The sequence below is a fragment of the Cynocephalus volans genome, chromosome 13, assembly GCF_027409185.1.
Source record: "Cynocephalus volans isolate mCynVol1 chromosome 13, mCynVol1.pri, whole genome shotgun sequence".
NCBI lineage: Eukaryota > Metazoa > Chordata > Mammalia > Dermoptera > Cynocephalidae > Cynocephalus > Cynocephalus volans.
Window position 1 is genome coordinate 3976311 of NC_084472.1, and position 19234 is coordinate 3995544.

The 19234-nt window shown below is 39.1% G+C and overlaps 1 protein-coding gene across 4 annotated transcripts in view; it reads left to right on the forward strand.

Moving 5' to 3' along the window:
* Positions 1–19234, forward strand: part of PTPRM (protein tyrosine phosphatase receptor type M) — a 784215-nt gene that overhangs the window by 377512 nt on the left and 387469 nt on the right. The gene's annotated exons all lie outside the window — the stretch shown is intronic.

Genomic DNA, 19234 nt, shown 5'->3' on the forward strand with positions numbered 1-19234 from the left:
AAAGGGCATAAGAAGTAGCTTCCCTGTTAGGCTGCAGAGAACTTTGCTCTGGATTGCACCACACTGTGCATTGCACGGGACTGTGTTAATGATGTAGCACCTTTTTCGTTGTAATATATTGAGTTCCTTCCTTACAGATGTCATGCCCTAGAGTTTTAAAAAATAATCCCTATACTAACATCATGCAGCCTTTAAACATTGATTCAGCACTTTCCCTGTGTCTGAACCCCTTAGGCAGTGGTAGTGGGGAGATAGACTAGAACTCTGGGAGCAATTCTGTATGAAAGGTTTGGAAACTCCTCTAAAAGGTGCAGACAAATGGAGGTGGCTGTTCTCAGAGTTATCCAGTGCCTTTTAAGGAGTGTGATCATTTCTGGAAGGTGTCAGGCAGGCCCCTTGGCTGTGAAAAATGAGCGTGCTAACAGTCCTTCTTAGGCTTGTTTTTGAAATCTTTGTAGGCAGCTTCTTGTGTAGCTTTGAATAAACTGAGAAGGTAGAGAAAAATTAAGAGAAAGAGCTGGAGGTTGCCTGTTAGTGGCCTGTGGCCTCGCCCAGCTATCCTTCTGATGGTCCATCTAACACTGGGAAAAGTCACAAAACCATTCCAGGCCACATTTTGTACATCTGTCACTTAGGTGCTTGGCCAGATTCCTTTCTCTAGTGCTTTGATTCCGTCAGTCTCTGTCAGAGGGAGTTTGGCTCTAGGAAAAACATCATTGTTATCAGTATCAGTTCCTTATTGAGCGCCAAGTACAGTATGTTGAGTCAGGTCCTAGGGCCACCTGGATGTTAGAGGATGCCTTTGCTTCCTGCAGCAATATCTTCTAGAGAAAGGAAGACATCTACTAAATCTTTGGACAATTTTTAAAGAGACCCTGGGCCATCTAAGTCTTTCTTCAGATCTTTTACATATTAGCAAGAAAAAAGGTACTGATAATGAAATGATTAATTTTTTATTAAATCAAATGCCTTAATTCTTTATCACATTTATAATGCAGTGAGGCTGTACTTCATGGTCTCTGTGTAGCATTTACAGTATACTGGGGTCCCATGCACACTCGGTACATACTGCATATTTACACTTTCTGTTAGGACTTGGAGCATAAGTGACTGTTTTGCGCTATCAAAGAGGCTTGTACTTTTGTCACTACCTTCATGAACATTCAGAGGAGACAGTTTCCACTGGGAAACTTCTTTCACTTTACAGTCTGACTCTCTTGAGGTGAGTGCTGATTCTGACACTAATAGCTAAAAATCTCCAATTTCTACCAATATTAGCATCTTATTCGTAACAGCTGGGAAAATGACGTGTACTAATGCATGAAAACTGGTTATCCTTGGTCCTCTGAATCCTAAATAGGCTTACTGTCAAATTCTGGTCAGTTTATAAAATTAATTTTTTTTTTTTTTTACTATGGCAAAATCTTGCAATTAGACTATTAAGCTGAATAGGTTGGGTTTCATTTGACACACACACATCAAGTTGTAGTATGTTTTAAATAAAACAAAAAATTTATGTATGTCCTCAAGTTAGTGCCAAAAAATTATCACATGCTCACTGGAACCTGGCAGAACTTTCTGTTTTGACTCTTTCAAGTACTGTCAGGATAGAAAACAGCATAGTGACCCAGAGTCACTGTGTTGCAGGGTGGCAAAGAAAATAGAATAACTCTGCTTTATTCACGTGGGAGGCATTGCTATTCTGTGGTGGTGGACATATTGCAGTTATTAGTGACATGATGAGTGTTTTTGAATACTTTTAGCCTTTGAAGGGTTCTTTCTCCAACTCTAACGCCTGTTAGCCCAGAACACACAAGGCTTGACAAGGACGATTTGATTAGAGCAGCAAGTCTGCAGTGTCCTGGGGAATGTGTTTCCTTTTGCTCATTTACACACAGGCCAAGGGAAAGTAGAGGACCTTTATTGAACAAGATTGGAGATGGTGGTTCTGATGCTGTGGGTGACTGAAGCTGACAGGTAAATCCTTCCACTATGAAGACTGCTGCTGAACCAAGCTCACCTGTGTTCTGTGCCCCTGACCCAAGAGCAGGAAGAGCTAGTCTCAGGATAGCTTTTGTTTTCAGAACATTGTAGGAAAGGTTCACCTGCTGTTCACTCACCAGGCATGTCATGTGTTGTGTATGAAACCTCCAGGGCAGCACACCCAATGCCAATTTCACACATTGGGAAATAGATGGATTTTATCTCTGACCTCATATGTCCTGTGAGCTTCTTTCTGTCTCTTCTCCTCTCAGCGCACCCACGTTCATTCTCCTCGCACCAGCTCTCAGTTTATTCATCCCCGTTAACGTGGATGGGTCACTCACTGGAACGTGTTCAGTGGCATTTAGCCTCCAATTAAAGCTTGCCTGCTTCATCTGTAAGGATAATGCCACTTGTGTTTTTAAAATCTAAATTAATAAGAATAAACGAGAGCTAAAACTTGCACAGTGGTAACAATAGGTTATGAAAGCTTGATGATATGTCAAAATTTTAGTTTGTAAGGGTTAACCGCCTTCCTTTGTGTAATATTTTTTATAAATTAATTTTAGGAATATAAAGAACTGGTAATTACATTATCTATTAGAATAAATTGCGAGTGAATAGAAAGGTTTAAAAATGAATAATGCATATAAATGAAATTAAAACTACAAATACAAGAAATTTTATTAAGAAGAATGATTATACCTATTGTTAAAATAAGAAAGATAATAGAACTGTTTGATACCAAATTGCTGACATTCCATTCATGTTATTACCCTTGTAGATTGAGTACTATAAGTAATATAACTATTCAGTGAAATATTTCTATTGACCAAATAAAAATATTTATTTCTTAATGATCTAGACTGTAGACACATATTTATAGTTGACATTGAAAACCCTTTCTAGCATAAATTATCATTAGAAAGGGTATAAATGTTAGAATATATTTCTGCTAAATATTATGTATTACTATTTCACTATTTTTTTTTATTGAAACATAGTTTGTTGTACATATCTGTGGGGTACAGAGTTGTCTTTTAATACCTATACGCAATATGTGATTCTCAAATCAGGATAATTAGTATATTCAATGCAGTGAATTTAATGGCCCCCCCAAATCATTGGAGCTTAATCCCCACTGTATTGTTAAGAAGGTGGGCAATCCTATTAGGGTAGTTGAAAGGCGGGGCTTGTAGAGGTGATTAGATTGTAAGGACCATGCCATGGTGAATGGATTAATAATGGTGGTCATGGGTGTGGTTCTGATGGCTTTAAAAGGAGCCAACTGAGAAGGTTAGATCTCTCTCTCCTCCACCATTTTTACAATGTGATACCCTGCGTTGCTGAAATCACCAAGGAAGACCTTCATCAGATGTGTTCCCTGGACCTTGGACTTCCCAGCCTGAGAAACTGTAAGCAATAAATTTCATTTTCTTATAAATTACCCAGTTCCAGGTATTTTGTTATAAGCAACAGAAACAGACTAGTATATTCAATATTATGCAATGTTATTTTTTATGGCCCTTTCTCACTCTTCTTTATCTAAGCTATATTGCTCCTAATTTGGATCATAAATTCATCATAAATAACATTTTGGTGGTTAATGTTCATATCTTGTTAATGGTTTATTGTAATTACTGAAGTCATAGATGCCATAAAAGAAGGCAAAAAATAGAGAAGTAGATGATGAAGAAGTTAATAGCTTTCCTTATCTTTCAGTCCCTTTCATGGGGATAATTATTGTTAATACTTTTGTGTCTATCTTTTACTATTTCTATCTATCCTCATTTAGACATATAAATATAATATATGTCTCTAGTCCCTCCCTTACCAGTTCTAACAAAATGCGATCATATTGTCCATGTTATTCTGTGACTCGATTTCACATCTGTTGGTAATCTTGGAGCATCTCTCTAGTTGCTAGAGCCTAGTGCAGTCTGTATATATTTAACTCATTCTTGTCAGTAACTACTTATTATTCTTTAATATGGATACCTTCATTTATTCAGTCCTTCCTGTCTTGATGGATAGTCAGGTTGTTCACTATTAAAAGGAATATTTTAATAAATGTCTTTTTAATAAATATCTGTAAACATATCTTCAAATATTTTTATTTCTATAGGCACAGTTTTAAAGTAGAATAGCTGGCTGAATATATGTGCATTTAAGATTGTAGCAGGTGCTGTCAATTTGCTTTCCAGAAGGTACTATTAACTAACAAAGTGTGAGAGTGTTAATTTCCCCACATGCTTTTGAGCATGGAATATTAATGATCTTTGAAAGCTTTTTTATAAACCAGTTTATTGGTTTAAAAATGGTATGTTGCCATTTTAATTTGCCTTTCCCTTTTTTAATGCGTGTATCGACTATTTATATTTCTTCATCAAATTGTCAATTTCTATCATTAGGATGCTTTTTTAATCTTTTTCTTTTCAATTTGTAGGGGTGTTTTATATTGTAGGATTGTTAACCACTTGTCTGTCATATGTTTTCTAGATATTTTTCCTCATTCTACCAATTGTCTTTGACTTTTTCATGATTTATTTTGTTATAGAGAAATCTTTACATTTTATGTGGTTAAACCTATCAGTCATATCTTTTAGGGCACCCCATATATATTAAAATATGATAAAAGTGTCATTGGAATGTAAATCAGTCCAAATATATATTAACTTACTGTAGGAAGATGTGTAGATATACCGTTACATTTGCTAATGAAACCATTATTGTTTCCTAATGGATTTTCACTTTCCAGTCTTGGAAAGAAATTTTGTCGAATATTTTTTATAGTTTATTTTTATACTTAGATATTTAATTAGTGAGATTGGCCAAAGAGACTTGAGGGGAAGACTACAGGGCCGGGGAAGCTTCTGGCGATGGTTCCTTTCCTCTGCAGTGATGTACAAGAACAGTCCTTTCTCACCTTTGGATGTTGTGTGATTGTCACCACAGGGAAGCCAGCTAAAAGTACAGCCACTATGAAAACACAGTAGACATAACTGACATCACATTTTGGTTTGCTTCATTTATTAATTTAGTCAACAAATACTTATGAGAATCTTTTATTTGGTAGATACGCTCCTAGGCTTTGAGGATACAGTGGTGGGCAAAGCAAATGAGTACCCTGCCTTCCTGAACATATCTTTCTGGTTTCTAATGTTCTCCACTGGTTTGGAATGCACACCTGATGAAGCAAAGCTTCCATAGATTCCCAGGGCTGTTATAGAGAGGAAGTTCTAAAAGTAAGCATGAAATTTAGGGAAGACAGGAACTTTAAAAATTGTTTTCATCAGGATGTTTTGGGGCTGCAAGTAACATAAACCCAGCTGATATAGGCTAACCAATAAGGAAATTTATTACTTTGTATTAATAAGAAATCCATAGGTAAGTCACAATTTATGCTTTGTTGATTTAGTGACTCAATATTATTACATGGGACATTGGTTCTTTCCGAATCTCTGCTCCATTGGCTTCAACTCAAGGCTGACTCTCTCCATGGTGCTAAGATGCCCTTTAGAAGCAACTGGGGAAACATGCTTTGTTCATATCTGGCAGAGGGGAGATAGAAACATTTCCCCGGACATAGACTATAGCTCCTTCTTTCAATCTGTTAGGCCAATTAAAGCTCCGATTGACTTAGTGCAGGTATTCCAAAACTTTAATTTACTTTAGTGATGTCAAGTTACATCAGAATCACCTGGAGGATTTGTTAAAAGACAGATTGCTGGCTCCTACCCCAGAGTTGATGATTCAGTAGGTTTAGGATCAGGCTCAGGGATTTACATTTCTAGCAAATTCCCAAGTGATGCTGATGTTGCTGGTTGAGAACTAGTGATTTGGAATAACGAAGATGCACCCTTGTACCATACACTTATTGGAATTGGCAAATCCTAAAACACTGACACTACCAAATGCTGGCAAGGCGATGGAGTAACCGGAACTCTCATTCATTGCTGGTTAATGCAACAGAGTACAGCCTCTTTTGAAGACAGTTTGATGGTTTCTTGCAAAGCTAAACATACTCTTACCATACAATCCAGCAATCACTCTTCTTGGTATTTACCCAGAGAACTTGAAAACTTATGTCTACACAAAAACCTGCATATCAATGTTTATATCAGCTTTATTCATAATTGCTAAACCTTCAAAGCAACCAAGGTGTCCTTTTGTAGGTGAATGGATAAATAAACTGGGCAACATCCAGAAAATGGAATTTTATTCACTGAGAAAAAGAACTGAACTGTCAAGCCATGAAAAGACATGGAGGAACCTTAAATGCATATTACTAAGTGAAAGAAGCCAATCTGAAAACGCTACATAATCTATAATTCTAACTATATGACATTCTTGAAATGGCAAAACTATGGAGACAGTAAAAAGATCAGTGGTTGTCAGGGATTAGGAGGCAGGGAGGGACGGATGGGGAGCATGGAGGATTTTTAGGGCAGTGAAACTGCTCTGTATGATACTGTATTGGTGGATACATAGTTATCATACATTTTGTCAAAGCCTATAGAATGTACAACACCAAGAGTGAACCCCAATGTAAACAGTGGACTTTGGGTGATTATGATGTGTCAATGTAAGTTCATTGATTATAACAAATGTACCACTGTGGTGGAGGATGTTGATAATGGAGGAGGCTGTGAATACATTGGGGCAGGAAGCGTATGGAAACTCTTTGTCCCTTCTGCTCACTTTTGCTGTTAACCTAAAGTTGTTTGGGGGAAAAAAAAGACACTCTTGGGTCTAGGGATAGTATGAGCCATCTCTGATTCACAAGATGTGGCGGACTAAATAGCTGAACAAAATTAGGGATTTGAGGAGCTAATGGGAAGGAAGAGAGGGTATTGGGTGCTGGGTAAGCACCTGCAGTGTCCGGTGTACAAGCTGATATGAATTGGATGCAGTGTTTGTTGTCAAGTGACTGTGGAGAAATTAGGTAAGATTTATTTCTGATCTTAAGTAAATGTGTTCAAGTTTTTAAAGTACTGTCTATGAATCAGAGCTGAGATCTGTAAAGAAACTTGTCTTTTATTAAAAAAAAAAAAACAACTTGGTTTTAGCAGGGATTCTAATAGATTTGACTATGGGGATCAACTGGAAACCCCTTCTTTGTGCTTAGCATGGATCTAACCCTGAATTACAGTTATAACAAAAGAAATTTGTAATGCCTGAGCTGTTCAGAGGACACTGGTATGCAGTTCCCCATGAGTCTCTCACACCGTGCACATCTTGCAAGCAGAAGCACGGATGGCCTTTGCTCTGGACTATCTTTTCAACGATGTTTGTGTAGGAAACAGCCTTGGAAGACAGAAATAGTATCTCTCTGGAACATAGGACAAGCTTCTTACTGTCTAGTATAAGAAAGATAATGTCTCTTTCTGGAACAAAAGACAGGCAGATTTGCTTACTGCCTATAATAAAAGATTTGGATTCCTTAAACTCAGGGTTCTTCAGCTGTGACACAAACTGACTTCATGTGTAGCATCCACCTGGACTGTTCTGTGTTGCCCTTGTGGGACTTTGGAGGCAGGGAGAACTGACAAGGACATGAAGCTCACGCGACTTGCATTGTTGTTAGTAATAAAACCTTTTGTCTCTGACCCAGGAGTCTCACATCTTCTGCTAGCATCCACGAAACTGTGGCAGAGTAACTTCTTAGCTTGAAAGTTGGTTAAAGTCTCAGACCCTTTACAGTTCTTGACAGAATGTACTTGAAAGAAAAAAAATTGACTTCTTTATAACTGCATCTGACTCCTGCATTTTGTTGACTGGGAGACTGAGGCCTGGATTACTGCAGCTACTTGCACAGTGTTCAGTGAGTCTGTTTGCAGAAGCGTGCAACGATTCCACTGCTGCAGACGCACCTCTTATAGAACCAGCACTTGCTACTGTCAGGACACCTTGCTTTTTTTTTTTTTTTTTTCCTTTTTCGTGACCGGCACTCAGCCAGTGAGTGCACCGGCCATTCCTATATAGGATCCGAACCCGCGGCCGCTGGGAGCGTCGCCGCGCTCCCAGCGCCGCACCCTCCCGAGTGCGCCACAGGCTCGGCCCAGGACACCTTGCTTTTTGCCTCACTAGAAAACCAGTGTCTGCACGTAAAGTCTGCAGCTGTGATTTGGAGTTGATTTAAGGATACAAGTGGACAATAAGAATCTCTCATTTCAGGACAGAACCAGATAAAATTGACATAAACTGAGTGGGGTGGTGAGTTGAATATAACATATAGATATAACCTGACAGGGTTATTCAACACTAAGAGATATTTGTCTGCCAGGGTCATTTAGCTGTAACTGTCCTATGAACTAGAATGTAAGATTAGTTGACCTCCATTATTTTGCGATTTGTTTGCTTGTTGCTACAATTCTGTGAGTTTAGGTAACAATTTATTTTAAATTATAAAATGGGACTCTATTTGACCACTAGGTATTAAATATGCCTCCTGGCCCAAAGGATATGTAGACTTAGCAAGGTGTTCACATGAAATATTTTGTCCACAATTAAGCTTTCTCACATTAGTGAGTCCATCCTTCTAACTTATGAGGTGTACATTGCTAAGACTTTCTGTTTTGACGTTAGCATATATCATTTTCTCTTTAAAAAGAATTTCTTTATAGTACTGTGAAATTCTACCTCTTATTCTATACTTTGTCTATTATACCTGATCCTTATAATATATTGGTCAATCTCAGCTTTAATTATTAAAAAGGTTTTTATCATAATATTAAGGTTAGGATATTAAACACTATGAAGGGTCTGTGAGCGTGTGACAGAGTATTCTTTCATATACATTCCAATACTATTTCATGATATTTTTGGAAACACAGATACATCTTTCCACCACCAGAATTGCCTGTAGCGACTTTTAAAAAACATGCTTCACTCTGGAATCTGACAGAACATGGCTCTGGGCTCCCTACCTGTGTTTTCACTGAGTCATTTGCCCGTGGCAAAGAAAAATTGAATGTCGCCTGGGTGACCTTACCTATAAGCTGGGTCTTTAATTTCATTGCTGGCTTGATTAAAGCTGTAGCTATTGCCAAAGTGCCTGAAAGCAAAAACGAGGGCAGAGAGATGCCTGCTGCAGGTGATGTGTGTCCGGCCAGCGCATGGGCCACGACCCGCTGTGGTAGCTTCCTTTATTCTGGCCACCTTTGTCTGACCCTGTCTAAGTATATAAAACACACAAACATTCTAATAGGGTAGAATCACGGAGTTTCTAAGAATGACTTATAGGTTACTATGTATATGAAATTATTGGGGATTTGGGATGCAGAAATTCCAATAGTTGGCAATTAATAATTCCTCCTGATAAGTCCATCAGTTGGACACCCTTGGAAACATTTTAAGAAAGGTAAATCTAAGCACCTCTTTTGGATAGGTCGTGAACCTAAGGTGTTTCCTTTGACACAAATGGTTAACATGTTACATGATGTATTTATTAGTCGAAATGAAAAATATTAGTTTAAGTTAAAACTTTTTCCCAAAGATAGTGTAGAGCCCATAATATATATTCACATTACTTATCTTCTCCCAGCAGTTTATTCTCAGAAAATGATGTCATTTTGAATAAGTAATTGTAGAAATGAAATACAGGGTCAAAATGTGAGTGGATAGGCACAGGCTCTGGTGTCTTGGAGCTGTGATACTTGTGCCCTTATCCCCTTGCAGTCTGCTGGTGTGGAGGGGACACTGGTTAGATCATCTCGGGGTGCCCGCCTCTCCAGGGCTGTGTCCTCAGCACAGCTCTCTCCCCCGCCTCTAGGAGTGCCATCTCCCGAGCGCCCCACAGGGATTTCTGGCATCTCTAACTTTTCATCCCTAAAATGCAATGGAGCAGTGTACTCCTCCACAGCCTTCCCTCTCCTCTCCACCCCCAAGATAAATTTTTTTTTTTCTGGCAGCATCAATAAATCATTCCATGAACTGCCCAGTCAGTTTGGCCAGAAACCTATGACTCACCCTGGGCTCTTCCCACCACATCACCCTCTACCTGGAATCAGTTGCTACTCGGTGTCTCTGTGGTCAGGACGTTTCTTTGCGATGCTGCCAGCCCAGGCTCAGCCACCGCTGGGCTCAGCCACCGTGGGGCTCTCTCTTGCGCCCTTCCAGCTCATCATCCTTTTGCCACCCTCCAGAGCTTCTCCACCTAATAGTCAGGGATCTTTTTTATTTATTTATTTATTTATTTATTTATTTAGTGATTCTAATGTTTTTTTACTTTATTTTTATTTATACATATTTATGGGTACAGAGTTGACTATAAGTATTTGTGTACAGTTTGTGATGATCAAATCAATATTATCAGCGTGTTCATCATTACAAATCATGTAATTACTTTTTGTGTCCCTTACCCAATTACTCTCTATCCACCTTCCCCCTCCCCCTTTCCCACCTCGAGTAACTGTATATCTCTTCTCTCCTTCTGAAAGTTCAACGTTTTGTTATGGTTTTTCTTTCTTTCTTTCTCTTTTTTATTTATTTGTTTTTTGTTTGTTAGCTTTTTTAGCTCCCACTCATGAGTGAGAACATGTGGTATTTCTCTTTCTGTGCCTGGCTTATTTCACTTAACATAATTTTCTCCAAGCTCATCCATGTTGCTGCAAATGGCAGAATTTCATCCTTTTTTGTGGCTGAGTCATATTCCACTGTGTATATATACCACATTTTCCTTATCCAGTCGTCAGTCGGTGGACACTGAAATTGGTCCCATATCTTGACTATTGTAAATAGAGCTGTGATGAACATGGGAAAGCAGGTGTCCCTTTGACATGACGATTTCCATTCCTTTGGGTGTGTACCCAGCAGTGGGATTGCTGGATCATATGGTAGATCTATCCGTAGTTGTTTCAGGAACCTCCATACTGTCCTCCATAATGGCTGTGCTAATTTACAGTCCCAACAACAGTGTAGGACGGTCCCCCTTCTCCATATCCTCGCCAGCATTTGTTACTCTCAGTCTTTTTGATAATGGCCAGTCTAACTGGGGTGAGATGATTTAAAATGTAAATCCAGTCACACCACTTCTAAGCAAAGGTGGACAGCGAGTGGCATGCGTGCTCCTTAACATGCAGCCCCGCCAGCTCCCGTGCCCCTTGCCTGGTTCCCCTTTCTCCAGAACCCTTCCCACACCCACCATCCTAGAGGTTGATTTCACATGTTGGTCTGTCTCCTTCCAGGGAGCGTAAGCTGGGGCAGGCAGGCTTTCGCCTGTCTTGTCTGCGGTGCCTGGGCCATTGAAGGCATGCAGGGAGTAAGAACGAGTGATTGACCCACATTCCCACTGTGGGCTCTGGCCCCGCGTCGTCAGCTCCCCTCATTTCCTCCTTGGCTCTCGCAGTGTCAGCTTTACTGCATTTTTTTTTCATGTCCTTGAAGTCAAGGTGCTCTTCCTGTCTTAGCAAATGCAGGTGTCACCTTCCTCTCCTCCCTGCCTTCCATCTGCTTCAGTGTCCCTGCCTCAGGGAGGTTTCCTAAGCAATCTCTGGATGAGGGAACCATGATTCCCCTCACAGTTATTTTCTTAATGCCCGATTTCGCTGCTACCCTGGAAGCCACAGGTTTTCAGGAATCCTGTCTTTCTGGTTGACTGATGTACACTCAGCCCTAGCCCAGTGCAAGCTGTCCACAAATCATTTGGAGAACAAACCCATGTCATTCAGAGTTGGGATTAGTGTCGAATGAGCAGTGAATGGTCAGTTTTTTTCTCAAGTTTCATCAGTTGAAGCCTGAAGCAGTCGGTCTAACACCCACCGCTGCCTCCTGTCCTTAGCCCACTGCTCTGCCCACTGAAAGCCTCTGACTCTGGCACACGCTCCTGAAGGGTGGCCGTCATATGACAGGACTGAAGTATATGCAAGTACTAAGTACAGCAGTATGTAGTTCTCTGAGGGTTGCTGAAAGTCAGGAGGCTTCTGCACAGCCTGTGAGGCCTGCACATTCAGGAGTCAACATCCTGATGGTTTGTATCTCATTCACCTTGGAACTTTGGCGGTTGCCCAGGCACATCCTTCTGGCATTCTCTGTCACACTTCAATGCTTTTTCCCATGCTGTTCCCTGCTTCAAAATGCCTTTTTCTCTCTCTGCCAGTCAAACATTTGCACGTCCATGGTATGAAGGAACTGGGAAGCCTTGCCTTATTCATCAGCAAAATCAATGTCCTTTCCCTTGTCCTGCTGTAACACTTTGAAAAAAGGCATTTGTCTTATTTGTCTGTGTAAGGCCTTTATCTTTTTTTTATCTCTTGTGTGCCAATGCCTGGCACACAGTAGGGGCCCAGGAAATATCTTGAACATTTGAATAACTGCCCCTAGTTCTAAGTCAGGCTACTTTCTCTTGCAATATATTTGCCCATCTTCTTTGCCACTAACCTTCTTTGAGAAAATAACCCGTGAAGGGTCATTATCAAGTTCTTAGCACTTACTTAATGTGTGTCTAGCTGCTTCACTGTCACATAAAAACGTGAGGTAGTAAAATAAAGTAATAGAGCTGTCAATAAAAGCTCTACTTGCACTCAATATCCAATGCTAAAGAGCAAGGGACATTTGAGATTTTCATCCATAAGGCAAATTGACATTATCAAGGTTGGTAGGCAATGAATTTGGCTTGAAATATTGTTAGCTTGATGAATAAAAATGTAAATTGTTAGATTATGGTATGTTCTGGAAAGTATTGTATTGCAGTGTTCCTTATGTAATAGTCTCCAAATAGTCAGGACGTGAAGCAGCCTCACGCTAGGAAGCCAGCTGGTGTTTTTAAACAAAGCAAAGGCAGTGACGACTGCTGATCAGCAGCTACAGTCATAGAAGAGTCAAGAAAAATGCCACCTCCGATACCTTCTTTAGGGCGTAGTAGTTTATAAGGTACCGCCACATCCACTTTCTTACCTAATCCCCATAATGACTGCCAGGTAGATAACAGTATTTTCATTTTCCAAGCCAGGCAGTTGAGGTTCAGAGGGGTTAAGTGATATTCCGAGGTCACACAAAACTCAGAGACATTTCCAAATGTGTCTGACTCCAAATCTGGTTTTTTCTGCTAACGATATAGATACTTCATTGCTAAGGAATTAAAAAATTCAAATTGATACAAATGTATAAAATATTTAGAAAACCTGCCATCATTATTAATATTCAAAGAGTAAACTTCTTTTAGTGTCCGGGGGATAGGTGGACTCTGGAGCAGTGCAGAGTTGGGTGTCCACAATCCCTTATTTAATAGTCCTCCCCGCCCTCTGCGATGGAGTGTGTGCCGTGCAAATGGAAGTCCTGTCACTCTCTGGAATACATTTAGAAAAACTTCAGCCCATCGTCCCTGGCAGTATAAAACTTTCAGAATGCCACAGGAAAGTAAATCTTTATTTCAAAATTATACTTTGAAGTTTCAAGATAAAAGGAGAGCTGTCTTAGGCCCAGTGCTCAAATAGATGGACCAAAAACATTTTTAAAGAATTCTGGAGAGCTTATCAGAATTTGAAATGAATGTAATAACAGAACCCCTCTAGTTCAAATCTTCAGTACAGTGTAACAGGGTTTAAAGCAGCTTAGCTCAGCCTAACGCATACAGGAATCAAAGCCTTTTGTACTGTTTTGAAATGTGTTTCATTTCTCAGTAAAGAGAAGGGCAGATTCCTCACTTTTGTGTACCTGGTCACCTAGGAGTATTTTGTATCCTGTGGTTCTGGTCCACTCTAGAGCAACATGCAGAAGCACAGCAGAACTTACTCACCTCTGTGATTGCTGACTGTTGCTCGGACGGTGTTTGCCGTTGCCTCTCTGTGCCAGAAGGAGCTGGCATTGTTTTGATGGAGATGGGAAGCTCGTGCCTGACATCGGGAACAGTGGGTGCACGTCCCAGCTGAGGCCAGTGACTGGTTTGTTAGAGCTTCGGCCGCAGTGGTTACAGCTGGAGTCCTCAGCGTTAGTAAGCAGTTGCAGGGTGAGATCATGAACTGAGATGGTCCAAGGTTAGCAAACATTTTAAAACTTGGACAGTATCTTTATGCAAAGTGATTTATACAGTGTTGTTCTGAGTTGTTGTTTTGGGCTGAATTGTGTTCCTCCAAATTCATGTGTTGAAGTCTAACCCCCAGTGCCTCAGATTGTGATTATAGTTGAGATAGGGCCTTTAAAGGGATAATTAAGTTAAAATATCGTGATAAATATATGACTAATTTCCTTAAGAGAAGAGGGGATTAGGACATAGACATGGTACAGAAGAAAGACTTTGTGAGGACGCATGGAGAAAAAGCACATCTGTAAGCCAAGAAGAGAGGCCTCAGAAGAAACCAACCTGCAACATCTTGATCTTGGACTTCTAACATCCAGAATTGTAAGAAAATATAGATGCTCCTCGACTTACAATGGGGCTGTATCCCCGTAAACCCATCATAAATTGAAAATATCCCAAGTTGAAAATGCATTTAGTACACCTAACCTGCTGAATATTACAGCATAGCCTAGCCTACCTTACACATGCTCAGAACATTTACACTAGCCTACACTTGTACAAAATCATCTAATGCAAAGCCTATTTTATAATAAAGTGTCGAATCTCTCATGTAATTTATTGAATACTGTTCTGAAAGGGAAAAACAGATAGTTGTATGGGTACTCAAAGTGTGATTTCTACTGAATACGTATTGCTGTGGCACCATCATAAAGTGGAAAAATCTTGAAGTTGAACCCTCGTGAGTCGAGGACTGTCTGTCTGTATTGCTTAAGCCACCACAGTCTGCGTTACTTTGTTATAGCAGCCCTAGCAAACTAATATAGTTGGTAACCCCAGCATGGAGACTTCAGTGATAACACTTTCTCTATTTCCCACAGTATGTCTCTTGAGAAACACATTTAAAACTTTATGTAAACCGTTGTTCATTTGTGTTTAAATATGGTTGTATAAAGATTATTCTTATAAGCAGAGGAAGGTTGACTCAGTTGTGATTATGTGAGTCAATTGAAGCTGGCTAAGCTAGTGGTAAAGGAACAGGTGAAGAAGTGTTATTATATTTAATTGTTCTTAAATCATTAATAATATAAGCTCTCACTTCAAAATACTTAATATACAATAGACGTGTAAATCGTGGTTGGGGAAGATTGGTCACCAGCGTTTCTCGGTAGCCTCCTCATTTCCCTCTAGCGAACCAAGTGGAGGGCAAACCTACTGCAGATGTCCCTGTCAGTGGTTCTCAGAGGACAAAAGGACGGGGAATAGGGACTACCAGACTCCAGGGCACAGCTGGGGTGGATGTGGAAATTGACCTGGGTGATGTTTTGATTTCTATTTTACCTGGTTTAGAAAACCCATTAAAGCAGGTAGATTTTGTACTCACATTAATATCACATTATCTAATTTTAAAAACATCATTCATTAATGATTAAAAACATGTTTTTCAGAATCAACATTGTGATTTCTTTTTGTTCATAATCCCTATTGATTTATTTTGAGATTTTAAGTAAATAAAACATTTCATTTTCCTTTGGTGTCCTCAAAAATGAATATGTATTTGAAAATAAAAATGATTAAGAAACACTTTCAATGTTGTGAAATTTTTGGTAAAATACACATAATTCTTTCTTTAATTTATAGTTTGTATAGAATTAATAGATCCTTTCTAGTTTTGTTTAAAAGAAACAAAAAGAGCTTTTTAAAAATTATATTGTGGTAAAATATACAACTATTTATCATTTTAACCACTCGGAAGTGTATAATTCAGTGGTATTCAGTACATTCATAGTGTTGTGTAACCATCACCACTATTTATTCCCAAAACGTTTTCATCATCTCCAGCTAAAACTCTGTACCCATTAAATAACAACCCCCATGCCTTTCCTTCCCCAGCACTTGGCAACCTTTATTCTATTTTCTTTCTCCATAAATTTAGCTATTCTAGGTATCTCATGAGTGGAATAATCCAATATTTGTCCTTCTGTGTCTGGCTTATTTCACTAAGCATGATGTTTTTAAGGTCGATCCATGTCGTAGCATGTATCGACATTAAATTCCTTCTTGTGGCTGAGTAATATTCCACGATATGTGTAGACCACATTTTGTTTATCCATTCATCTGTGGATGGGCCTTTGAGTTGTTTCCACCTTTTGGGTACTGTGAATAATGCTGCTGTGAACATTCATGTACAAGTATCTCTTTGAGGGCTTTTGATACAAGTTAGATTTACACCCCACAAAACTTCAGGTTGCAGATCAAGTTCAGTGTAAGCATGGGGAAAATCTATGCATAAGGTTGATCTTAGATTATATTTTCCTAATAAGGAGGGATCATGATGACTTCCTCTGGCTAATGTCACACATAGATTGCTGTGTAGTAAGTGGTTTGAATGACAGTAGTTTTTAGTAATAACTACTTGTAAGCATTAAAATATAAATTAAAAAAATTTTAATATGCAGCCAAAATATTTTAGGGTTAAAAGACATACTGGGTTATTTTCAGGATTCAGGAGTTCTTTCCAGGAGGGTGGCAATGCTGATTGGCACTGATTCAAGGAGATGAAGCTCTTAGCCTCCTGCCCTTGACGGATAAACACAGGACACTTGCATGTGGACAGTCTACACTGATCACTGAGACAGAGGAGTGTGTTCTCCCCACACACTGCCTTTTTATGTTTTTTTTCTCTCTCTCTGTGTTCGCGTCAGCCTAGTTCCTTTTGTGTAAATGATGGTGTGGCCTTGGAGGGGAGGACAGGTGGATTGCAGGAGCTTGTCTCCATGTGCCAGATTTTGCAGGCAACTGGGTGTTGAAATGGTTTCTTACATGAATGATGGTTATAGCAAATGGAGGCCTTGTGAAAATGATTCAGATTAAGCTTCTGGTTTGCTTGAAATGTACTGACCCAGTATAATTGAGTGTAATTCAGTGGAACCAGGAATTTATATTCTTACAGTTAATATCAATATATTCTTGAGAATGAAGAAACCATAAATGAGGTTCTTAATTTGCTTTTCTGATTGTTCCCTGAGCTCAGGGATAATTTCAGGATTCTCTTACCTTCAGGGAGAAAGCATTGCAGAAAGTAAACAAACAAAAAACATACTTTTTAAAAACTCTTCTCACCCCATCCACTGTTAGACACTGCATATGTTGGTTGTCATTCTAAAGTGAGGAAAAATGCAAAATAGAGGTGTAGAGGTTGTTTTATTCTGGGGACACAGTGCTTTTGACCACTTGAGGATTGCAGTGACTTTAGCAGTAATGTGGATGGAATTACTATTCTTCGTGAAAATGGCTTATGACTGGGAGAGAACAGAGGGAAATCTAAGGCAATCTTCAAAAGTAGTTATTATTTTTTACAGTGTAAGATTTTATTTAAGCTCTAAGAACAGAAAGCATAAGGCCATTCTGCCTACTACATATAATATAAAAAAGAATTATGCATCTGACTTCAAACATATCAGTCATAGCAACAATTGCAGAGAGGTTCAATCATCTTAATAAATACGACTATCAAATTGGTTCCTAGAGAAAGACCCAACTATATATTGTATATAAGAAACATTTTATAAAGTAAATAAAAGAAGACTTAAACAAATAGAGAAGGATGACTTGTTCTTGGATAAGAAACCTCAGGTCATAAAAATGTCAATTCTCCCAAAGTTAACTTATAATTTTAAAACACTCCCCAATAAAATTACCAATAGGAATTATGTGAAAACTACACGAGCTAATTCTAAAGTTCATATGGGAAAAACTTTTAAATGACCAAAGGCATTCTGAAGAAATTAATGAGTAAATCTTAACACATATTCAAAAGTAATTATTAAAGTAAAACAGAAATATTTGTTTGCAAGGCAGTAGCACAGAATAGAATCCGAGGGTCTAATTTTATTAGCATGCTTGCAGCAAATAATTTTCTTGAAAAAAAGGAGCCAGTTGCACTGAGCAGATTTATATTTTTCAGTAGCAACACAGTCTAGCAACTGTATGTAGAAATCGTTGGACTGGTTTAGTTTTAACTCAAAAAATGTCAGATGTCTGACCCAGGAGAGCTCGTTCGCATTAGTAACTGTTTGACACAAGAGGTTTTGCCAGTTCCCAGAAAAAGGTGAGCAGTGCATGTTGTAAAGACTCCAAACTTATGGGATGTGCATAAGAAACCCATAATTTATGGGAGTTATGTAGGAAAGAACCCATTGTGAGATACATAGGTGATGTTTCACATTATCAGGATGTTCTAAACAGTTATCCTTAGAAGAATTTTTTGAATAATATGTTGGGGATGGGAAAACATTTTTAAATTGATTAGGCCCCAGAAAAAGAAATATGGTAAGGGAAAGAAAGTCAGGCAAAAAGAGGAAGGATCTTGACTCTGTTACGAGAGATACTTTCCTTAGATCTGCTGTGTATTTTTCTCGCTGCTTTTTGTGGGAGGAGAAGAGAGAGAAGTCTTGAAATCCCACTCCTGTTCCCAACAGAGCAGCTGCACTAAGCTGTTTTATCTTCTGGGCTTCTAGGTATGACCTTGTTTAGCAAAATATTTTGACTGCAAGAGTATGATTTGTTTTGTGAACTGCTAGCTTAAATCATTCACTTTATGGAGCATGGAGGCAATGGGAAAGAGCAATCAAATAGTTGCTTAATTAGAGAAGATTTATCCACAGGTAGTTATGAGGCAGTGTTCCAAAGCACTAATGTTTCACCCAGCACTTCTTCAAGGTTCAGAAGTACATCTCTTCTGTGGTTAAATAGCAGAAGTCAGAAGTCCATCTTCACATTTGCAGATACCTCTGAGCATCTGCCTGCTTTGCTATCATCATTAAGCACTGATAGTGATAGGGTGGGGTGGCACTAGATCCACTGAGCATGAGGAATGCAGAGTTGCACGTGAATTTGCAGTCCAGTTGAGAAACAGAATGTGTACACACACAAAAAATACTGGTAGTGCAGTATAACAAATACTTACAGGAAAGGAAAAATCAGTGGTGTACCCACTGAGTCAACACAGGCTGGGTGGTTTGGGGTTGCTCCCTAGAGAAAGCAAGCCTTGATCTCAGCTTCCCAGAAAGAAAGTAAAAACCCTCTCTGAGCAGAAGGGAGCAGGATGGGATTCTGGGTACACGGGACAGTACTAATAAAGATTTGCAGGAGGGACTTTAGGTTGTTTAGAAAAGAGTGATAAGATATGATAAGTTGATTCTAACAGAACCTTAATGTCAAAAAGGAGTAATAGAGACGGTTCCAAGATAGATACATGGTCAAATGTGGGAAAATTATTGTAGAAGTCAGGGT